The sequence below is a fragment of the Protopterus annectens genome, chromosome 1.part0, assembly GCF_019279795.1.
Source record: "Protopterus annectens isolate FY-2018-M chromosome 1.part0, PAN1.0, whole genome shotgun sequence".
NCBI lineage: Eukaryota > Metazoa > Chordata > Ceratodontiformes > Protopteridae > Protopterus > Protopterus annectens.
Window position 1 is genome coordinate 1,604,212,195 of NC_056725.1, and position 23,754 is coordinate 1,604,235,948.

The window sequence follows — 23,754 nt, forward strand, 5'->3', positions numbered from 1 at the left end:
GGAGCTTTGGTCCATTTTCTGGGGTCAAAAGGTGTGGAATGAGTTATAGCCTGGTAGTGCAGGGGTGCTTTCTGCTGCTTTAATCCAGGTCTCCGTTACAGCACAAATGTCGATGTTCTCCATTTTGAGGAGTGTTTCGAGTGAGTGCATCTTGGGATTTAGACTTTTAGCATTGAGCAGAATGTCCCTCAGATTGCATTTATTTATAGCTGTTATTGTGGTAATTTGGTCTTTGGAACACCACCTAAATAAGGCACTATAGGGGTGGCAAGTGCCTCAGCCAGTATCCAGAAATCTAGGGGTGACAGATGCAGGCCATCTCTAGCAAAGCATTGAGGTCTGTCATGTCATCCCAGGCAGGCATATACTGGATCCCCTTAAAATGACACCAGAAACTTAGCCAATTGTTGAAGTCAATCATTTTCTGCATGTACTGAGGTATCATTCTGGGTGACAGTAGGATGCTGGTCAGGGCTAGGGTCATACCTGCCTGGGCCAAATAATCCGAGAGCTCCTCCATGTCTCTTTTCTTGTAGTCCTGGGAGGTACATCTCAGGTCATTCACACCCACATGGGCAATGACAGAGTCATACTTGTACTTGTTGTGGAGTGACCTGAGTGCGTGTGTTATGTGTCGGATCCTGGCACCTGACAGCTGACTGTTACCTTCTCCTTATTCAGCCTAGTGAGTGGGACATCAGTGTGCCTCACTATTGAGGCACCTATGATTAGTGTATTGGGCAAGCTGTTTTGCCTTAGGGGCATAGGTTGAGGGCCACACTGTATAGATGAGCTATGTGTCTTGTGATTTGTGCTGTGTTGTGGTGGTTGAGTGTGTTTCTGATTTGGATGTCTCTGCTGTTTGGGTAGATTTCTATTGAGAGCCTCAGCGAAGGTGGGTGTATGGTTTGTGTTTTTATGTGAGAGCTGTGATTGTGGGTGTTCTTGAGGGCTATGTGTTCCATGTGGTGTGGTGCAGGTATTGACCTTCTCCTCTTGACCAGCTATTCTGGTCTTGGCTGGAGAGTGCATGTCTTCCAGTTTGGATATATAAGTGCATCTCTCACAAGTCTGAGTGTTGGTAGGTAAGAGGAGAGGGTTGTCTGTGTACATGAAGCAGTTGCTACACTGCCTCAGACTGCCCAAGTTCAACAGGTTAATGGTAGAAAGCACAGGGCACTGACCTTTAGACTTGCCAGGAGGGATGGTCATTATTAATAAGTACTGGAGCTGTTTCCTTATAGGGCATTTAGTGCTGTTAGCACTTATGTGTGCTACAATAATTGCTACAAGAAACCAGATGAAGTGCTAGGTGAATAAGCTAGTTAAATGCAAGAGAGAAGAACACTAGCAAGATCTAAGGGAAAAATTGAATAACAGACTTTCTGACACCGGTCATAGGTTACTCTAGCTTAGTGGCATTGCACGGTGCACAAACCCATGCAAACATGGGCTTTTAAAGGAGAAAGTTGAAAGGGAGCTAGAAACCACTCATCTTGTGGTAGATAGACTACCTAGTGCTTATCACTCCCACTGATAAGCTGAGGGGCTTCCCCCTAACATAGAAAAGTCTGGGGAACTCAGAAACTACAATACACTCCTGAATACGACAAATCTGTATCTGGACTACTCTAGTAACAGGAAAGGTGGGAAAACAAGCTAGAACTTTTTTTTTTTATATATTAAATATAACAGTAGCAAATGAACAAACTGATTTCAACAAATTATCCAATTAAACAATAAAAAAGCTCAAAGCTGAGCCCTGTTCCAACAGTCTTCAATCAGACAAGTTCTAGCTGCACACTGTTGCCACTAGGGTGCAGGGGAACCTTCTCCAAAAAAAGATGGCCTGGATTAGTGCTCAAGTTATACAAACAAAGCTAGATTCATCAGGTTGGAATCTAGTCTATGCTACAACAAACAAGGCACACCAATTTCAGAAAGAAACAGTTTAAATAAGCAGGCACAATAAGCCTTTAACCAGAAATTCCCAGCTCAGAAGGGTAGAATCTACCCTCTCCTCCCACAAGAGTGCAGACCACAAACCTTCTTAATAAAAAAGAACTCACCTGAAGTCCAAGTGCTTAAACCAGAGCTAAGGCACTTTTAGAATAACAGACACTAAGCCTACAATCAACAAGTCCCAACTTATAAGGATGTAAGCTACCTGTCCTGCCACAAGAGTGCAGACCACAAACCTTCTTAATGTAAAACAACTGGCCTAAAGCCCAAGTGCTTAAACCAAAAGACTTAGAATAACAATTGCAATTTAATCAGGCTGCTAACAAGCAGTAATAAATGCAGCAGAATAAATGCAATTGAGTGCTTTTAAGAATAGGCATCAAAAGCAAAATAAAGTAATAAAGTAGGAAGAAACAGAAATACAGTAAAAGTAGATGAATAAAGTACAATTTTTAAATATAGTAGTAGAAAATGAGCAAACTGATTTAAATATATTAACCAATTAACCAGTAAAAAAGCTAAAAACTGAGCCCCGTTCCAGCAGTCTTCTATCAGACAAGTTCTAACTGCACACTCCTGCAACTAGGGTGCAAGGGAACCTTCGCCAAAAAAGATGGCCTGGATTAGTGCTCAGGTTATACAAACAAAGCTAGATTCAGCAGGTCTGAATCTAGTCTATGCTACAGCAAACAAGGTGCACCAATTTCAGAAAGAAACCGTTCAAATAAGCAGGCGCAATAAGCCTTTAACCAGAAATTCCCAGCTAAGAAGGGCAGAATTTAGCCTCTCCTCCCAGAAGTGTGTAGACCACAAACCTTCTTAATGTAAAATAACTGGCCTGAAGCCCAAGTGCTTAAACCAGAACTAAGGCACTTTTAGAATAACAGATACTAATCATTCAATCAGCAAGTCCCAACTTATAAGGATGTAAGCTACCTGCCCTGCCGCAAGAGTGCAGACCACAAACCTTCTTAATGTAAAACAACTGGCCTGAAGCCAAAGGGTTAAACCAAAAGGATTAGAATAACAGTTACAATTTAATCAGGCTACTAACAAGCAGCAATAATTGTAGCAGAATAAATGCAACTGAGTACTTTTAAGAACAGGCAGCAAAAGCAAAATAAAGTAATAAAGTAGGAAGAGAGATAAATACAGTAAAAGCAGATGAATAAAGTGCACTTTTTGTATATAACAGTAGCAAAAGAACACACTGATTTAAACAAATTAACCAATTAACCAATAAAAAATCTAAAAACTGAGCCCCATTCCAGCAGTCTTCAATCAGACAAGTTCTAACCACACTTCTGCCGCTAGGGTGCAGGGGAACCTTCTCCAAAAAAAGATGGCCTAGATTAGTCCTCAAGTTACACAAACAAAGTTAGATTCAGCAGGTCTGAATCTAGTCTATGCTACAGAAAACAAAGTACACCAATTTCAGAAAGAAACAGTTCAAATAAGCAAGCACAATAAGCCTTTAACCAGAAATTCCCAGCTCAGAAGGGCAGAATCTACCCTCTCCTTCCACAAGAGTGCAGACCACAAACCATCTTAATATAAAACAACTGGCCTGATGCCCAAGTGCTTAAACCAGAACTAATACAATTTTAGAATAACAGACACTAAGCCTTCAATCAGCAACTCCCAACTTAGAAGGATGTAAACTACCTGTCCTGTCGCAAGAGTGCAGACCACAAACCTTCTTAATGTACAACAACTGGCCTGAAGCCCAAGTGCTTAAACCAAAAGGCTTAGAATAACAATTACAATTTAATCAGGCTACTAACAATAAGTAATAAATGCAGCAGAATACATGCAATTGAGTACTTTTAAGAACAGGCAGTCAAAGCAAAACAAAGTAATAAAGTAGGAAGAAACACAAATACAGTAAAAGCAGATGGCTAAAGTGCAATTTTTTTTGGTTAAGTGGGAAAGGATGAAATATGATAATTTAAGGTAGATAAACTAAAATGATGTCTCTCCTCAGTAGAATAAGCTGATGAGATGGGACTGGGAGTAGTGTCGAAAATGAGATTTATAGTAGGGGTGGGCAACTCAAAAGCCACTAAATTTAAGAACATAACAAGGACTGAGCGGGTGGTTGGGGAGCTCTTAAAACTCCAACAGAACAGAAAACGTAAAACAAAACAAATGTAATACTAGAATAAGATACACAATAGAAGTGATCAAACCTTAAATAAAGAGCTTCAAATCAACATTAAATGCAGAAATGAGTGATACTTACTAGGCTTGAATAAAGAGAAGGTAACAGTCAGCTGTCTGTCAGGTGCCAGGATCCAACACATAACACGCACTCAGGTCACTCCACAACAAGTACAAGTATGACTCTGTCATTGTCCATGTGGGTGGGAATGACCTGAGATGTACCTCCCTAGACTACAAGAAAAGAGACATGGAGGAACTCTCGGATTATGTGGCCCAGGCAGATATAACCCTACCCCTGAGCAGCATCCTACGGTCGCCGAGAATGATACCTTAGTACAAGCAGAAAATAGATGACTTCAAACAATTGGCTAAGTTTCTGGTGTCATTCTAAATGGATCTAGTATCTGTCTGCTTGGGATTACATGATTGACAGACCTCAATGCTTTGCAAAACATAGCATGCATCTGTCACCCCTAGGTTTCCGGATACTGGCTAATGCTCTTGCCACCCCTATAGTGCCTTTTTAGGCAGTGTTCCAAAGACCAAATTACCACCGTAACAGCTATAAATAAATGCAATCTGAGGGTCATGCTGCTCAATGCTATAAATCTAAATCTCAAGATGCACTCGCTTGAAGCACTCCTCAAAATGGAGAACATTTTAACATTTGTGCTGTAACGGAGACCTTGTTTAAAGCAGCAGAAAGCACCCCCTGTGCTACCAGGCTATAGCTCATTCTAAACATTTTGGCCCCAGATAATGGACCAAAGCTCCAAAGGCAGTTGTTAAGGATATGCACACCTCCAGACTAGTAGCCCAGCATAACGCATCTGAGATAAGGCAGAACTAACAGTGGGTAAGATGGTGATTCAGATTGTACCCTGCAATAGGTCCTCAACCATGTCCTAAAAATCTCATCCCATGTTCTTAAGCACCCTGGAAACTATTAGGGTCCAACCCAACACTCTCATACTGGGTGACTTCAACTACCCCTCCATCAACTGGGAAAACTACTCATGCACCAACACACTTGCCCAACACTTCCTGGAATTCATTAATTCTAATGTGCTGGACCAGCTCATTCTTACCCCTACTAGAGGAAGCAACATCCTTGACCTGGTTATTACATGTGCAACCATTGCTCAACACCAGTAGTCAATTCCTCCCTGGTTAGATCTGACCACAAACTAATTACCATGGAAATCTATATCTCACCCACACTACGAGCAAAGGTAACCACCATGAAAACCTTCTCCAAAGCTGACTTTCGGATCCTAAAAACAGAGGTGGCTAACTTCACGGCACCCATGAAAATGGAAAATAGATACATGACCGCTGAATCATACACCAATGCACTGTATGAACATGTACATAAATGTATGAAACTAGCTATACCCAACAGAACCAAGACTCTCTCCTCCAAAAAAGGGAAGCCAATCTGGTGGTCCCCTGGCATTAACAAAGTCTACAACAGAAGGAAGAAACTGTTGCAGAAAAATATTTATAATTTTAGTAAAAATGAGTGATTCTTCTGGAGCATATTGTGGGATTATCTGGCTGGTTGTAAACTCTGGAATCATGATTCCCAAATTTTAGATGGACATTAATGCAATGCATGCCTAATGACTCTAAAACACAGTCTCTTACAGTGAATATGAATGCAGAATTCCTTAATTTTGCACCAGATACAATTTAAGCTTAGTAATGAGAAGATGCAGAAACTAATACAAATATCTTCGGTAGTTCAATATCTTGTATCAAGAGAGTCAGCAGCAGCAGGTCTTTTATATAATGGTATTGACCATTTAAAAAATACAGTGCTCTAGGAAGATGGGAACCCCAGTTGCAATTGGTCATGGCAGCTGGGAATCTTAGTTTTGAAATGCTGCTGGCAGCCTAATGGCCATCTCTACTTACAAGAAGGCATAGATATATTGGCGTCTACATACTGTCATCATTATTAAAACAAACAAGTAAACAGACTAACAAGCAGAAAAGCATTTATTATTAAAGCATACAGTGTGTGTCCTTGAACAAGCACTAGTTTGGCATGTTTCAGGTGAAGTATAACATGTTTGTCTTAGTGCACTATTTAGCACCACAGGTTTCATGATGTAGAGAAGTTGTATTATATTACATTTGCTTAGAGGAAGTGGGAGACAGTAAGCCTACTGAATCTGCCTTTTGAGTTTCTTAACATTTTACCTCCACTCTGTCACTTTCTTCACCTATCCTTTTTCTGTCTGTTCAAATGACACCTTTACATCATGCTGCCCAAATCTACAGTAACATCATGTCCACCTTCACACCTCTGACCTCATTTGATAACAGTTCTGGCCCTTCTAGCCTCTGTTTGTAGTCTTTCCTCTCCACTCAACAAGTCTTTCTAGATTCCTTCTACCAATCTGATGTACATTTCCTTATATGACCTCCAGAATTTTGAACAGGATTTAAGGGATGGATAGAACAAAGCATTGCAGAGCAGAAATATTACCTCTTTGCCTCTACAATTTATTCTCATTTGGATTCACCACATTGTTATGTTTACTGCTGCTTCTGTTCTCTCACTATTCTTCTAGCAGTTCAGTCCAGGTGTGATAAGTACCCCAGATCCTTTTCCTTGTCTGTTGTCTTCCATCCCTCTCTCTCCAGCTGATAATTCACATAAGTGTTGTTTTTGCCCAAGTACAGAGTTTTGTATTTGTTTGAATCAGACATCAACTTCCACTATTTCTCACTTGGCTCACCTTTCCAACTCTCTAGACTCCCCCAATCCTCCACTGCTATATCCATCTTTGTCTCATCAGCAAAGAGGCTGAGCCTCCTCTTTGTTGTCCCAGATATGTCTGTGGTCAACACATTCATGATTAATAGGCCCATGACTGACTTTTGTGGTACTCCACAAGTTACTTCCATAATTGTTGACATTGTCCCTTTCACTGCAGCCATATGTCCTACCATTCAACCACAGAGTCTTCAAGCAACTTTCTAGTTTCTCATTCCTGATCCTATCCACAACCCTTTATGTTTTCCTATTGGCATCCTGTGTAGAAGAGAGTCACATGTTTTTCTGAAGTCCAGCTAACTACATTTACTGGTGTCCCCCTCTCCAGTTCATCTGTAACTCATTCATAAAAATGGATCAGGTTTGACTGTCAGCTCTTTAAGGATATGATGACATGTTAGTTAGTCCCAAGGAGATTGTTATCATCTAGAAATGTGACTGTCCTTGCCTCATGATTCCTTCTCTAACTTTCTCTGCCCCATTTATTAAGGTAACAGGTATGCTTGATGCTTTATGCTCATCCATATACATTGTGGCATTTACAGTTCAGGGATCTAGAACAGGGCTAGGAAGACAGATGGCCTAGCTTGGAAAATGTGTGGATTGTGATTAAGAGTTAGGAGTAGTGCAGTGGAGAAGCTAAAATGGTCTAGTACCAAAGTAAAGGCATTAGTAGGAAGGTGTCTCTGTAGCACACTACAGCCATCAATTCACCTCAACAGGTAGGTTCCATGATTCAATGGCCTAACAAAAATAGGATATGCCTTTCTTTTATTTTGTTTGTGTTGTCACCATTTTACATACACTTTTCAGGTTGACTTACTTCACTACCTCTAACATTTTTCTCAGAATAAGTGGCCAGAGGTGAGAAACTGCTGGTCTCTTAATAGTCTGTAATAAGTATGTCTAGACTGAAATGCTTTGTTATTAGTAATGACTCATTACCGACATCTGACATAGTTGTTTTCTAGATCACCACAGTCACTTTCTGAGCAATGGATTTCTGGAAATACAAAGTTAACATTTTTATTCAATTTATAAACTAAATTGTAACAACATGCAATGCACCTATTTGCTGTTATGCAGAGGATGATCTGCTCTGTTCATAGTCTACAAGAAATGAAAAATATCAGCAGTAACAAATACAGCAGCAACAGTCAGCACCAGCAATGCTTGATTCAAATGGCTTTTAAAGGAACCCCTTCTATTCATTCTGGGCCATCAGTGGCATAAGGTTGCTAATTGTTGTGCCATATCTGCTGCACCTTTGAGCTAAAACTTTGTGATAGTAGACCAGATATTCAAATTTATGTAATCTGATAAATTCATTTTTTTTTAAAGTGGAACACAGCAAATTGCAGTTTTCTGTACTGCACACATACCTGTCAACTGAACAGATTTTCGTATAATGTCCACATTTTTGATTGATATTTTTGATATGTTCCTCATAAAATTTTGCATTTCTAGCAAGTCATTGCTTATTGAAATCAGAAAATAATGACACACATTTGATTTTCAGACTTCATACCCTTCAGAATATCCATGTTAATGCAAAACCCATTATTCTATCAATTTTCTAAGTTTTTAAAAGCAATATTTAAAAGTTGTCCTTATTTTGGGACCTTTCTCCCCCATTATGTATGGCTTTGTCCAGATTTCTTGCTCTAAGAGGTTAAGAGGAATGATTGCACATGTTCAGAGTTTGATCATCAGCTTTAAACATGTTGAACAGGTTGCCATCCAGCTATGAACATCCTTGTCAGTGATGTCAAGGAAATATCACTGCTACTGCCCTAGGCAGACCTGATGAGTGTGATCAATGTTATGAACATGAGTGAGCTACAGATCAGCAGATGTATCACTCATATAAGCACTTCTAAAGATTTCAGATTAGTACTCAGATTGTCTGTTAGATGGTGCTGACTTGGCATTTTCTTACATTCTGTTCATCTAAATACTAGGATGCACTGTTTATAAATAACTACTGCAGTGGTGGTGCTGCGGTAGCGTTGTTGCTTCACAGTAAGATGTTGTCCTGTTCGATTCTCAGCTAGAGCGTCTTCTCTGTGGAGACATGCATGAATGGGTGTACCTTTGTTGAAGGTTGTGCGTCAGAGCTGGCAACTCGGCAAGTAAAAATCTACTGCCAATCATTAGCGGACCGGAGTTCCGCTGTGGCGACCCCTAACCGGGAAAATCCGAAAGACACAACAACTGTTTATAAATGACTGCTTTTTGTTGCGTCAATGTATGCTTTATCATAAAGGACATTGAATTCTTTTGATGACAGTCTTTTCGATTACCTATTGTAAAGAGATTACTTTGAATACATTGCTTTGTTACAGCAACCTTCTTGCTTTCCTAGAATGGGGAAAGCAGCCGAAGATAATCCATTTACCTTTTGCTTATTCATAATGACATGTTTTAAAATAAATTAGGAATTTGTATGGTAGCTGGCTAGTTCTGCAGCCACATGACTCTCTCCACATCCAATACTGCTAGAAATGATTGAAACATGCAATAATTTAGAGGTTCACACAAACAGAATCACAATACAAACTCTTCTACACCATCATCAACTTTCTCTCTTAAGTCCTCTGTCTCCCACAGCATTCCTTTCATGTCTTTTTATTTAATGTTGCATGAAAACCCATTGCTCCTCTTATAACCAGTTAGCTCATTCATTGCCTGTTAAGACATGAGCCAGTTGTGGGAAGCCATCATCCTAAGTGCTTTCCCAGAGGCTCATCCTACACCTGAGTCTCTAAATGACTTTTGGTTATCTGGGTCACAGTCAGGACTTTATTCCATTAAACCACGGAGCCAGTGGTGTCTCCCTCAACATTCACAGAGTTTAATATGCTCTATTCCCTGTGCGCAGATACTTCAGAGTTAATCAATCCACCAAATGGTGTCAGTTTATATCCACAGATGTACATTGTTGCCTGCTTGTAGAACCTAACAGAGTGCTGTCTGCTGCTACTATTAATGCCACTACTTCCACCAAGTCACCCATGTCCCTGTATGATGATACATTCTGTAGTCTGATCACTGCACCACACATAATTAGTTAGAGGACCTGTTCCCCAGTGAATCTTCATAGCTTAAGACACACATCTGCAATTGGTAATGGTGTTAGCAAAGTAGAGAATTAGAATAATCAAGGAATAATTTCCTCTGGGGTTGATATTTCTAGCCAGTCATTTTGCTTAAGAGTTTTAAATTCAGTGATCGACCCAAAGGAAAATAAGTGCTTTGCCTATGCTTATGTATTTCCTCTCTGGCCAATTCATCTTATGTTATTATTTTTACACATATTATATTTATTCATTTTCATATTTATTTATATTTGGTTAACTAAGTTTGTCATGCTAGGCTAGGCATATTTCAAGGTGGGGGTGGGGGCTTTATTATAAGTACAGTACTGAGGAAAGAATGAATAATATTAAGAGTTAGGAGTAGTGCAGTGCATTTCAGGGTTATGAGGCAACTGGATCTTACAGTGGTCACATGGTATAGAAACCAATCTTTGACAGGCATCCTTGATGAGCATCCAGTAAAACAAAGGACACACAGACACACACACACACACACACACACACACACACACACACACACACACACACACACACACACACACACACACGCACGCACGCACACACACACACACACACACACACACACACACACACACACACACACACACACACACACACACAAACACATGCACATGCACACACACACACACACACACACACACACACACACACACACACACACACACACACACATACTTACTCAGTCGCTTACTCACTAATGCCATTGTTAATCCGGAGGATTTCCATTTCAAATTCAAGGTGTGAGTGCAAACTGAAGAACCAGGAGAAAACCCATGTGGAAATGAAGGGCATTTTAATTTCACACAGAATGCACTCCATCTGCAAAATGACCTGGAGAACTAAGTGCTGTAGGGCAGTAATGGTAACTGATGCACCACTTTGATGTGCAGCAGTCTTTAATACAGTGCATGTCTTGTATCATCTAGATATAAGTTACACAGTGCAGTACAGAAATTACGTCAGCAGTTATATAACACAGAGCAGTAAAATTAAAGATACTTATTGTTGTATTTCTTCTGCTGTTGTTACGATGTCAGTCCTCTTACAGTAAGACATATTTCTACAACAATGAATGTAGGTAAGAACATTTCCTATAAAAAAAAGGTTACCTTAATATATGTTGGTGATAGTTCTAATTGCTGTCATATCACACAAAGTACAGTTGTGTAACAACTTCCCATAGCACTAGGCGCCTGACTAATCAATGCTGTAGTATTATTAACTAATGGAATATCCTGTCCAAGATAGCTATATGTCTGTCCAACATACGAAAGTCTGGGTGCCCTCCTCACATGCCATATATCTGGCATATGATCTTATCCCGAACTAGGCAAAGGTATATAATGGGCATATGGATGCAAATTACTTCAGGACTTCCTTGCCCCAGACCAAGGACCTGAAGCAGAAGCACAGCCAACTATATACATATGTGCAAATGAAAAAGGAGAGGAAGAAAAATATGAATCAACCTTAGTCAAATGAAAAAAAAAGGTGGGGGTGGAGGGTGGGGTGTAATACTGCAACACTGATCATTCAGACATTTACTGTTATGGTAAGATCTTACACAACTGTACTATTTCCTTCCTTGAATCACTGTTACAGTATTACTGACTGATGGCAGATTCCCAAAGCTGTCTAGGAAGAAATGAAGGAGGAAGGCTGAGCTGAGTTATGGTCCACCTGACTTTGAAGGATGGAACTAGCAAACCCAGCTCTAGTTCTAGATAATATATCAATCTTGTAATGTTAAGTGAAAGTGTGACTAGAAGAGCAAGTAGCTGCTTCAAAGATAGAGCTAGAATCCATAAAATTGAGAAAAGCTCTAGAAGAGACTTCAGCTCTAGTGAAATATGACTTAATTGGGGCTTGGAGTTGCTCGCCATTGAAAGAATAGTGAAAGGAAATGTTTTTTTTTTTAAATTCATTGCCTTCATATTCTTTATGTTGCTGTGATCCTTCTTTTCTTGATGACCAATGCTCCCCATGCTACATCTGAAGCATGGTTCAGTAGTTCCTGTTAAGGGGAAGGAACCAAAATGGGAAATTCTAGGTTGAGTGAAATCTGAGTGATCCACCAGAGAAATTCCTTCTTGATGAAGGACAAGACAGTAACTAGGAAGGTTAACAGGTGGTAATGTTCACTTTACATGGACTTGAGGTAACAGTGAATCTTCTTCATGTAGAGTCTGGCATAAGGTATCATAGGAATCAATGATGCCATGTATCGCAAGGTTCTCAGAATCTCTCCTGATGAGGTCACATTCAAGGGAAGAAGGTTTTGAAAAAAATCTGAGAGGAAGAAGATCTTATCTGAAGAAAGATAAGCTGTCATTGACAAAGTATTGAGTTTGCACCCTAGGAAAACCTGATCCTAGGAGGGAGCTAAGCAAGACTTCTTTAGGTTCAGAGTAAACCCGTGATTGCTAAGAAGGTTCATTAGAAAATTCAAACATGTTAGTGGAACCTTTTGTGAAGGAGCGTGAATGAGGAGATTGTCCACATAAGAAAGTATCTGAACTCCTCGAAGTCTGCAGAAGTCAATTACATGAGTTAGGATCTTTTTGAAAACCTCTGAAAAACCAAATGTCAAAGCAGAAAATGGCAAATAATATAAAAACAAACAAAATGTTAAGACTTTCCTGCATGTTGGATGAATAGGGATATAAACTAAGCATCTTTAAAACACACGTTAGCAAAAAGGCTTGAAGAATTATAATTAAAGGTAAGGATTAGAGCATCAACATCTTGAAATCTGGAATTTTGAGAAAGGTGTTGAGAAAGGACAGGACTAAAATAGGTGTCTAATTGTCCTCCTTTCTGGAAACAAGAAACATTCTTAACTAGAGATCTTTTCTTTCTAGATGAGGGGAGACAGACTCCATTGTCCCCTGATTGAATAGGTATTGAAGAAGACAGAAAATAAGGTGAATATGGCTTTCTGGAGGCTGTGGAAACCCTGAGAGTTAAGGAAAAGCAATCTATGACATTTTGTAATACTTGCCAATGATTGACAGGGCCCAATTGTCTGTCATTATTGCTTGCCAGGTTGTAGTAGACATAGATAGCTTTTGAAACAGAGGAACTTGAGAATGGCTGAGGTGAGGGGGAAGGAAGCACACAGTCATAAAGTGGATTGCTTGTCAGGAAAGGAGGGTTTAGAATCCTTGGAATCCTGCTGAACCTTATCCTGAAATCTGTACTAGGCCTTGTCACCCTTTTTGAGAAGGTTTCCGCTCCTTACTCAGAAAAAAAACTGACCTTGGAGGGGTAGTTTCTTTGATTCTTGTGGGCAAGTCAAAGATTCATTTCAGAGCTTGCATTACCTTATTTTTCACCTGCAGGATCTTGAAAAGGTCTTCTACCACAGAGCCAAAAAATGCCGCTTATCAGAGAGGAATCCAAAAGTTTTGCTTTGACATCCTCAGTTAAATGTTGAAGTCTAAGACATGAAACTCTGTGAGGGACAAAGCCAGCAGCAACTGCTCTAGAAGATGCATTTTCAGCATCCTAGCTACACGGAATGGAATGCCTGGCACCCTGGGAAGCAGAGTTAAGGAAAGATAATTCAGAAAGTTTAGCCTCTGTGTCCTCTCCTCAAAATCTGAGATGACATTGCCTAAGTTACCCAATGTAGACAGAAATTATTTGATTGTATGGGTTTGGTAGTTGATAGCCCTAAAAGCCACAGTGGCAGAAGTATACATTTTTTGACTTAGCTATCAATAGCCCTGCTGTCTTTATGATTGAGCAAAACATTAGAGGAAAGAAGGAGTTTAAGCATGCATTTCAGTGGAAAGGGTAATAACAGATAGGTCTGAAATAGGGATCTTACATAAGAGCTTTTCTGAGTCTGACACCTTGTAAAAACCTATCTGATTTCTTAGGCTGAGACTCCAGCCTGAGAGAAGCAGTGAATAAGTATCTAGAAATGTATTCAAAACAGAAGTTATGGCAGAGAGATTAGACACCCCCATTTTCAAAGGAGCACAATGAGATGTCTCCAAGCTCTTATGTACCTTATTTAAGGAGCTGGGAACCTCTTCCCTAAGATCTGAGATATGTCATTAACTTCCTCCAAAATAATACGCTGAGGTTCCCACTTTTTGCCAGAAGAAGAGTATAAAGGATTAGTCTAGATAAAATCACTTTAGCTGGCAGATCTAGGAGACTCTGTTTCTCTGATACCCTCACTGTGGGAGGAATAAAGACACCTTGTTGAAGTTTCCAGTTGTTTATTCAGTTAACTAGGTAGATGGATTATTTTTCCTTAGAAAAAGAACACTCGTCCATCTACCTGCTTAACTGAATAAACTACTGGAAACTTCCAAAAGGTGTCTTTATTCCTTCCACAGGGAGACTATCATAGAGAGGGAGAGAGTCTCCTAGATCTGCTAGCTAAAAGGATTTTATCTGGACTAATCCTTTGTACTCTGTTTCTTGTTAGTCCTGTTACCCTCTGGGTGACAGATGGGATACGAGACTTCACACGAGCTCTCTGGTTTACGTCTGTTTCCTTTTTAACAGAAGTTGATGACTGGTCAGCCATGATGGATGTGTATGATGGCTGCTCCATATCAGCTTCCAATGGGGCTGCTATGGAGAGAGCAGTCATGACAACCAGATGATTCAAGGTTTCCTCAAGACACACAACAGAGGTGTTCTTGTCCAGCTGAACAGCAGAAGTCTCATGATTTGATTTTTTTACACTTTTTCTTCAGCACTGGTATGACATCTGCAGTTAAGGTCTGAGATGTCATCTTACTATGGGCAAGCTCCTTAAACTTTTGAAATTCAAGGTAAACCTTTAAAGAGAACAGATGGCTACACAAAGTCTTGGGTGCAATTGACAATTAAATAGAACAGACCCTGTAGTCATGTTCAGCACCTTAACATAAAAGACACTTGAAATGATGGTTCTTATGAGGAATTTGCCTCACACAATCACATTTTCCTCTCTTCAATGACATGTAAAAAACTTTAACACACAAGAAGTTGAAAAGAGGAAGATCCTCAATGGGGATACGTAGCTCAGCGGCAAAGGAAGAGGCATCAATCATACAGCTGACAGACCAAAGTTTAAGTGATTGTTCAGTACACGACTGGCAGCAAGAAAGTTCTAAGGTAACTTACACTTCTGTATCCCTTATATTCCTTTGTTTTCTTTGGGATGAGACCATATGTGGGACATATAGTACAAGAGGAGGTCACCCAGGCTTTGGTATGCTAGCCAGACTTACCAGCCTTGTATGATATCAGCCAGTATTAATAATTTTAGTAAAACAACAACAGTGATCCAAGGAGAGACGTCTAGTTGAGACTGTTGTTAAACTCAACAAAGAAGAACTCCTCAGATTTAGCAGATGTTTTTTTTTTTTTTTTTACTTAGTCAAGGTGAGTTGTGCCTAAGTGACCTGACAATGGTCTTAGTGGGTGTTTGTTTCTAACATTAAGTATACACTATGATTCTGATTTTACTGTCTTTTTTGTGTTTCTCTTGCAGTAGTATACTAGATCAGAGTATGTTTGCCTCTGTACAAGGCTGAATGCAAGAACTGTAATTCATGTGACTCTGATGGTCATGTAGGCAGATTTCACCAGTGCTTTTCACTGATGTGTATTTGGTGCTGAGGTGGGGCCAAATACAGCTATCCCATTATGTTATTTCAAAGGCACTTAACATTGGCTTAGACAAGGTAGTGGAAGTTATAGTGCCGAGCAGTTTTGAGACTACAGTTGTTGCTATTGTTCTAGGGACTTTTGTTGTCAAATGCATTTTGATGAAGTGTAACTGTCCTAGTTTCTGAGTTAGCTGCTTTGCCACTGGGTCTAAATTGGTTAAGGTGTATTCAGTCATTAGTCCTAAATACTTCTACCTGGCTACATCTTTAATGGATCCCAAATCTCACAGGATTAGTAATTCTGCAATCATGTCCATGGATCATTAATTAATGCAATATTTGACTTTTATTCCTATATACAAGAAGACATGTTCTCCTGTTTCCCACCCAGTACCATCCACAAGCATATGACACTGCTGTTATTTAGATACACTATTTTTTTAAATATGTACAGTCATAGACATAGGATTAATGAATTCTGTGTAGTAAATGGCAAAAGCATTGTATTGTGATGTTACTTTTCCTGATTTTTCTTTAAGTTAAGTTTAATATGAAGAACATCTGTGTAACCACTGAGACAAAAGTGAGCTTTACAACCATTGTTAGTTCTGTAATGTAGTTTTGCATCTGCTATGCATTTGGTTAATGGTGGTTGCATATAAACTGGGGAAAACAAATTATGCTATTTTAATGTTACCATTTTACTCTGAGAAAGTATTCAGTTTACATTTTTTCAGTGTGTGTGTGTGTGTGTGTGTGTGTGTGGTAGGATCTATGAAGACAGTGGAGGTAGGACATACACAAAAAATGATTTTATTCAACTTTTAAATTAAAATATTAGCTTACTGGGATTTGTAAACACAAAGCAAAATCCTTATAATCCAGTCCATATAATCCTTTCAGTACATACTGTGTCCTACAACTAGTAGCATAGACCTAGACTGCTGGCTACTCATCTACCCCAATCTCAGCTCCAACAAAGCTATCACATGGATCATTGCAAGGCAGTAGTCTCTCCAAGGCCTCACTTTCAGCTCCTGTCTTTTACTCACACTTTTCATTTTAGGGTTACTCTCCCTGGCTTCTCTCTCTGGCCTCATAATCAAATACTTTCATCAAGGACAGTCTACCAGTTATGTCCCACAGTTCAGCCCTAAATGGGCCATCTCTCAGTCCATGCTTCCTGGTCTTTTGTTTAGAACCAGTATCATAGCCAGGGTGGGGTGAGAGGGGCCACTGCCCCAGGCAAAGAGTGTTGGGGTGCATGATTAGCCAATCTTGATCTCTCTTTAATGCAATACCGGCTTTTAAAGCTGGTATTGCATTTGCGGTCAAACTTGAGTGCTGTAGCACTCTGTGTGTGGTCTAAATTGTAGCAATTGCTTGCTACATTGTAACAAGTGATTTGCTACAGTTTAAAGGTAAAAAAATATTTTCTTTTCTTTTTTTTAACTAAAACCTGAGCACTGTAGTGCTCCGTGCAGACAGGGTATAAACTGTACCATCTTCTTGCTACATTTGTAGCAAGCGGTTTGCTACAATTTAAAATATAGATTTTTTTTAACCAAAACATGAGAACAGAATCACTCTGTGTAGGCAGGGTATAAACTACAGCAATTGTTTGTTACATTTATAGCAAGCAGTTTGCTACAGTTTAATCAAGTTTTTTTTAGACTGAAAGATGAGTACTGTAGTGCTCCATGTAGGCAGGTAGATATAAAGTGTAGCAACTGTTTGCTACATTTGCAGTAAACAGTTTGCTACAGTTTAAAAGGGTCTATATCAGAATCGTGAATGCTGTCTTTTGGGAATACATGTTCATCGACACATATACATAGAAGAATGAGAACAGCGAAGTACCAAAAGAGCGAAATGGAGAATGAAGAATGGATTTTCTTGGCCAGCAGGGTAATCATGGGGATGAGGAAATTAATCCTTTTTCTCACTGTAGTGCGGTCTTGGAGTTGGTATATATAAGTAGGAGGGATGTGGGGGTTGAAGGGGGGCTTGCCCCCCTGCAAAAACATTTGAAAAAGTGTTTTAGGTAAGGTTTGTACAGTTAGGTTTACCTTACTTGTTTGGTGCTGTTACTTCCGGGAATGCATTCGGCGTTCTCCATTTCACTTTTTTGGTACTCCACTGTTCTCATTCTTTGACGTTTATATGTCGATGAACATGTATTCATGAAAGACAGCTTTTGCAAGTATAATATAGACCCATTTAAAAGAAGAAATTTTTTTTTTTGCACTTCACTTGAAGATCTGAGGGGGTGGGGTGCTAATTCATAATACTGGCCCAGGATGTTTGTTAAACTAGCCGCACTTCTCTTCTGTTTAGCGCTTCACACTCTTTGTTCACTGAGGAACTATCTCCATAAATTTAGTTGTCCATATTATTTGCTTATATACTGATGTAATTGGCAATTCTATCCACATAAATGTTCTAACATATCCTTGTTCACCCATCTCTGGGTTATTTGAGTTATTTGAATGCAAAATATAAGGGCTAAAAACCACCATGGGAAAGCAATGCTAGGCTTCATAAGATCCTCACAGATACATTACCTGCTGTGTATCTATGACCTTTTGAACCTATGCAACTGGCTAATTATTATGGGGACCACTGTGAGAACTTTCCCACAGTACATCTATAAATAGTGTTGAGAGACCAGGACAGTCTGTGAGTCTGTAGATTATTTTGTGTGCTGTAGTTAGTTGGGTGAATGAGAGATGGTGGGGGAGTTCCAGCCAGCCTAATTGTTTCAGTAAGTTACAGTGACGGGATGACAATTTGGTTTTGGTGGCAAATTTGGCTATTCTGTTGTAACACATATCAAGTTTGGATTTTGTAGAATTTTGGATGTTAGTGAGGAGAGGTGTACCATAAAAGAGAGAGGGCAATAGAAAGGTGGTTTCAAGGGTTTGTCTAATAGAGAGGCTAAGAAAGTGTTGGTGCCTGTAGAGCATACCAAGCTTTTGGTGTGTTTTTTTGATGTTATTGTTTATGTGTAGGTCAAAGTTAAGGTTTTCATCTATAATAATGCCTAGTAATTTAGTGTGTGGGACAATATCTATAGTGGTATTGTCTTGGGCTTGTAGAGTGAAGACTTTTTTATTTAGGGGAGTGGTTTTCTTAGGGGTAAAAATACTAATTTAGTTTTTTTTTTTTTGGTTTTAGGGCAAGATGATTGTTAAGCATCCAAGATTCAGTAGAGGTGAGGACATTCTGGATGATTTGATGGAGCTCAGAGCTGGAATTTGCAGTGCATATTATTGTAGAGTCATCAGCATACTGGATTAGTGAGCATTGTGGGAGAGTGCAGTGAAAGTTGTTAATAAAGATGCTAAATAAGAGAGGTCCAAGTATGAAGCCTTGGGGTACCCCTATGGAAGTACCAAGAAAGGAAGAGTAAGATTGTTGCCATTTGGTGGATTGCTCCCTGTTGGACAGATAGCTACTGAACCATTGTAGGTCAGGTGGGGAAATGTGGAGCGTGGACAGTTTAGAGAGGAGGATGGTGTGGGAAATGGTATCAAAAGCTTTGGAGAGGTAGAGGAAAAAAGAACCAATTATTTTGCCAGAATCCCATGCCCAGTTAACTGTATCAAGGAAGGAAAGGAGGGCAGTAGTGGGCAATAGGCATTTCCAATACATCTCAATTAAGCCACTTCTCAGACATTTTCTGTATAGCTCATCTTCTTGGTTCTGGTTATCCTGTAAGACCTTGAAGTAGCCTTCCTTTCTGAAACAGTTTTAAATTGATGCTGAACTGAAATATTGCTGCAAAGAAACTCTGCATACTCACTCTTTCCCCCAACAGAAACTTCCCATTTACTATTTTTGTGCTCTGGTCGTCACCCCTTTTAATTCACCTGGCAAGTTATTTTTACCATCTTTATCCTGGATTTTCTCTCTACCCCAAGTACTTCTTGCATTACTTATAGGTTCATAAAAATAACTAGCTTTTACTAAAACCTCTGTTGATTTCTTTACTAGATGTACAGCTTTTTTCATAGGGAATGCTGTGCAGACACACTCTCTATATTTTACTTTACATAATAATATTATCATCTGAATATTTACTTGTATGTAATATGCCTGTATAACCTTTATTAACTTCACCATCTATTGTTCCTGAAGGTCAATATTTGAAGGCCTGCTGTTATCAGCATTTGACAGCACTATTGATATGATCTTTCACTTCAGAAAGAGAGGCTTGTCTTTCACCTTTATCACTAAAACTGCTTTTCCTTATATTCAGCAAACTATCATCTTAGTTTTTACTGGCAGATTTTTAAGAAACATGACTTTTGTTGCTCAATACCAGTTTTACCTTCAACACAGTCATCATAACATTTATTCTTAACACTATCTTGTTTTGTGTCATATATGGTATTCTGTACCACTAATGCATTCACACTATCTAAAGCTTCTATAACTTCTATGTCAATCAGTTCTTCAGCTAAAATGTCCAGGTTTGGTCTTCTACATAACATATGGTTACCATGCACTTTGAATTCCTTTGTGTTCTGTGCCTATACCCTGTCACTTTGATTTTGGCTTACTGTTTTGAGGGATATATTTCCTTGACTATAAAAGTCATCTACTTTGTCTAACATTAATGGGTCTGTTGGATTACTTTCTTCAGTAACCTGCCTTATGCTAACTTCGTCTGTATGTAATTCTGAGTAGATGCTATTATTTTAGTTCCTTTTCCTTTACCATTTCACTGCAAAGGATATCTCGTTTATTGATTTTACTTTTTTCTTTTTTCACAGAATTCTTGCTATTTGTATCCTCTCTGTTTCAGCTCTAACACTTCTTGAAATATTTGTGCATACTTCTGTCTTTTACTGATGTTTTCTTAGTTTCCTAAAGTGTCATGCCTTAAAGTTTTGGACTGAGAATTAATCATTATCTCATCTTCAGTTCATATACTAACATCCCATATAAATTTGGATTCAAATGTCATCATTAGTTTATCCTCATTTCTTATATGCATCTCTTACAGTTTTGGTTTTCTGCTTCTCTATTATCATAGTGTGCTGCTGGTACAAGAATCATATTCACTGTCTAACCATCACCAGTCTAATTCTTCTTTTCCTTCAATCACTATATTATATCATTTTCTTGTTGCCTCTCTTTCCTATCCTGGTATATATAACTCTTTCTCCTGTTTAGGGTTCCTATGTTTTAGCTCAGCAGGAACCTTACTAAGGTTCTGTTTAAGGTCAGCTTGTCTCTCAGCCTACACTGGCTTCACCTTTTTCTTATTTTCTTTGTGTTGTACTCCGTCTTGCTCAGGATGAATCAATACATCACTTCACTGTCCTTTCCTTCTCCAAGTTGTTTTCCATCTACTTCATGATGGATACATCCTCTCACTCACTTTTTTTTCTTTATGTTTGTGAGAAAAGGGCATCTGTGAACACATTTCATTTACCACAATTTCTGCTTTACTACCCATTACCTGTTTTTTTTCCTGTAATGACAGAAATGAGTTTAGAATTTGGTCAGATATCATACCTCCCTCCATAACCACACCAGTGCAATACCTTGTAATGGTAAACTTCTCTTCCTCAACATTCAGCTGGTGCTTTGAATTAATTTTCTTTTGGAGTTTTCTGTTTTGCTTTGACACAAAATTTGGAGTTTTGACAGCTTATGCGTCCTCTTTCTTGTCTAAGTTTACTTTCTTGGAATACACTCTGCTAAGAAATGATTCTCTTTCTCTCTTTAGTACTGCTAATCAATTCCACTACATGTCCCGCAATAATTTCAATATGCAACAATCTCCTGCTCTGTCTTCTCTTCTAGGTCCCTAACTCAGGTACTCGGACAGTTTGCTCCCAGGCTGTAGGCCTCTCTGCTGTGTCTTACTTTCAGCTCCAAAAATTAAGTACCTACATCAATCACAGTTCTGCAGTTATGTAAAGACAGATTATTCCTTCCTGAGCCAATTCTCGGTTCCTGCTTCCAGGTTTTCATTTCAGCATTTCAAACTGTTCTTTCACTGTAAAGGTACCTTTCTGAGTTTAGCCTTCCAGGTTACTCTTTTTAGGCTGCTGTAACTAGCAGTTCAGTCCATTTGATTGAATAATTGCTATGGGAACCCACAGTCCACCAATTATGAGAGCACATTTAACATTTTTGAATGCACACACAGGGTTTCCATCAAATAAAATATAAAATCACAATTATACAATACTTGTATATGCTATTTCTATAATCAATAGCTTCAAGATATTACAGGTATATATGTGTGTGTGTGTGTGTGTGTGTGTGTGTGTGTGTGTGTGTGTGTGTGTGTGTGTGTGTGTGTGTGTGTGTGTGTGAAGAAATGGGTAGTAGTACTATATATAAATGAAGCATTGTGGTCCATTTGGCTGACAACAGTTAATATAGTATTTGCTAGAATGTGGTGGGTTGGTTCTACAGGATTTTCTTGGCTACCTGACTTCTAGCTTTTATTGTTTGACATCCTGGTACTCTTTTATAAAGAAGTCAAGTACCCATTCATGGGCTTTACTGCCTTTTTTTAAAAATGTATATCAGTTTCAATAATGTAATTGTTTAAGGCCATACTATACTACTCTCTATAATCTCAAACTTAATGGAACAAAAAGGCAAGAGTCCAACATCAAATGCATTTAGGAATAAGCCTGACAGATTATAACAAAACTCAGAAACGTGTTTGCAGATAAGCATAAACTTCCATGTATCAATACATTGTGGGAGATCTGCAGATTACTTATAAAGAATATTTTAGAACACTGTCTGAAAAATACATGGTGTTAGAGAGTCCAAAACATTGTGCAGTACTATTTACTTAGGCAAGCACTATTAGTGGCATAGCAATTTGACTATCACACCTGTATAGTTTGCAAATACTAGCTGGATTTTGAACACCTGAGCATTTGACAACAGTGGCCCAACAATGCTAGCAGTCACTGAATGTGGATGTTGAACATCTGAGCATGTGACAACAGAAAATAGCTGATATTGTAGAGGACGAATGCTCCATGGCAGAAGTGTTACTACAGTTGTGAGATATATTGGTATGTCAAGGCAATACATCATGTTGTTGCAGCAAGGGATACGTGTGCCTACATTTGCTGTACTAATGCAACAGCATACAGAATGTTATTTCATTCTCTCATACCAGAGGATAACACCTCCTGCATATGTTATGTAAGGAAAATGCAATCACATGTCATCATTACTCTGACTAAAAGCATTGCTGTGTGAGAAATTATCATAGCTTTTTGTAAGAGGAATTAGCATCTATACATGTAGACAGCAGATGTGTTTAACAAAATTGTTAGCGATATGTACAGTCACAATAAGACAGACACTATTTAGTCTGAGCAGTAGTGGCTGTATCTGAACTAACTACCTAAGATCACAGGCAACAGATTAGTGCCTGAATCACACGTGCCACATAACATGTAGAGATACAACTGGAATACTGCTTAGTTAAATGGATGACATCACCACTGTTTATTTTCTGGATGTTTAAGCTAAAAAGTGGTCAAAGTGCACAATAACACTGTACAGCTACACATCATATATGTATTTGAAGAGAAGCATACACAGCATGAGGGTGAAAGACACTCATAGCTGGCCTCAAACATCCTACATATTTACGTACACAATGTATAAATCATAGTATCAAAGTCACACAACACAGGAGAATTTGCAGTCCAACTGTGAGATGTAGCAGTTATGTTAGCATTATAGGTTCATAGGTTCATAGCTTGGTACTAGGCTATCAGCCCTAGGGCCTATACAAGCCTAGCCATAACAATTCCCTGGCTATTTCTTCCCACATTATTTACTTTCCTGGACCTCTGTCTAGCAGGGCGACTGACGTGATCCCTGGGGTGAATTTTCTTTCTCCCATCCAATCGTCAAGGTTCCTCTTGAAGAGGTCCAAAGAGGCACTCTGCTTGACATGTATGCGCAATCTATTCCAGAGTCTGGGGAGTCTCTGGGTCAGGAACCTATCCCTCCAGTATGTTTTGTTTATTGTGATGACAAGGTTTATAGGTTCATAGGTTCATAGGTTAGTACTAGGCTAACTGCCCTTGCGAGCCATTTTAAGCCT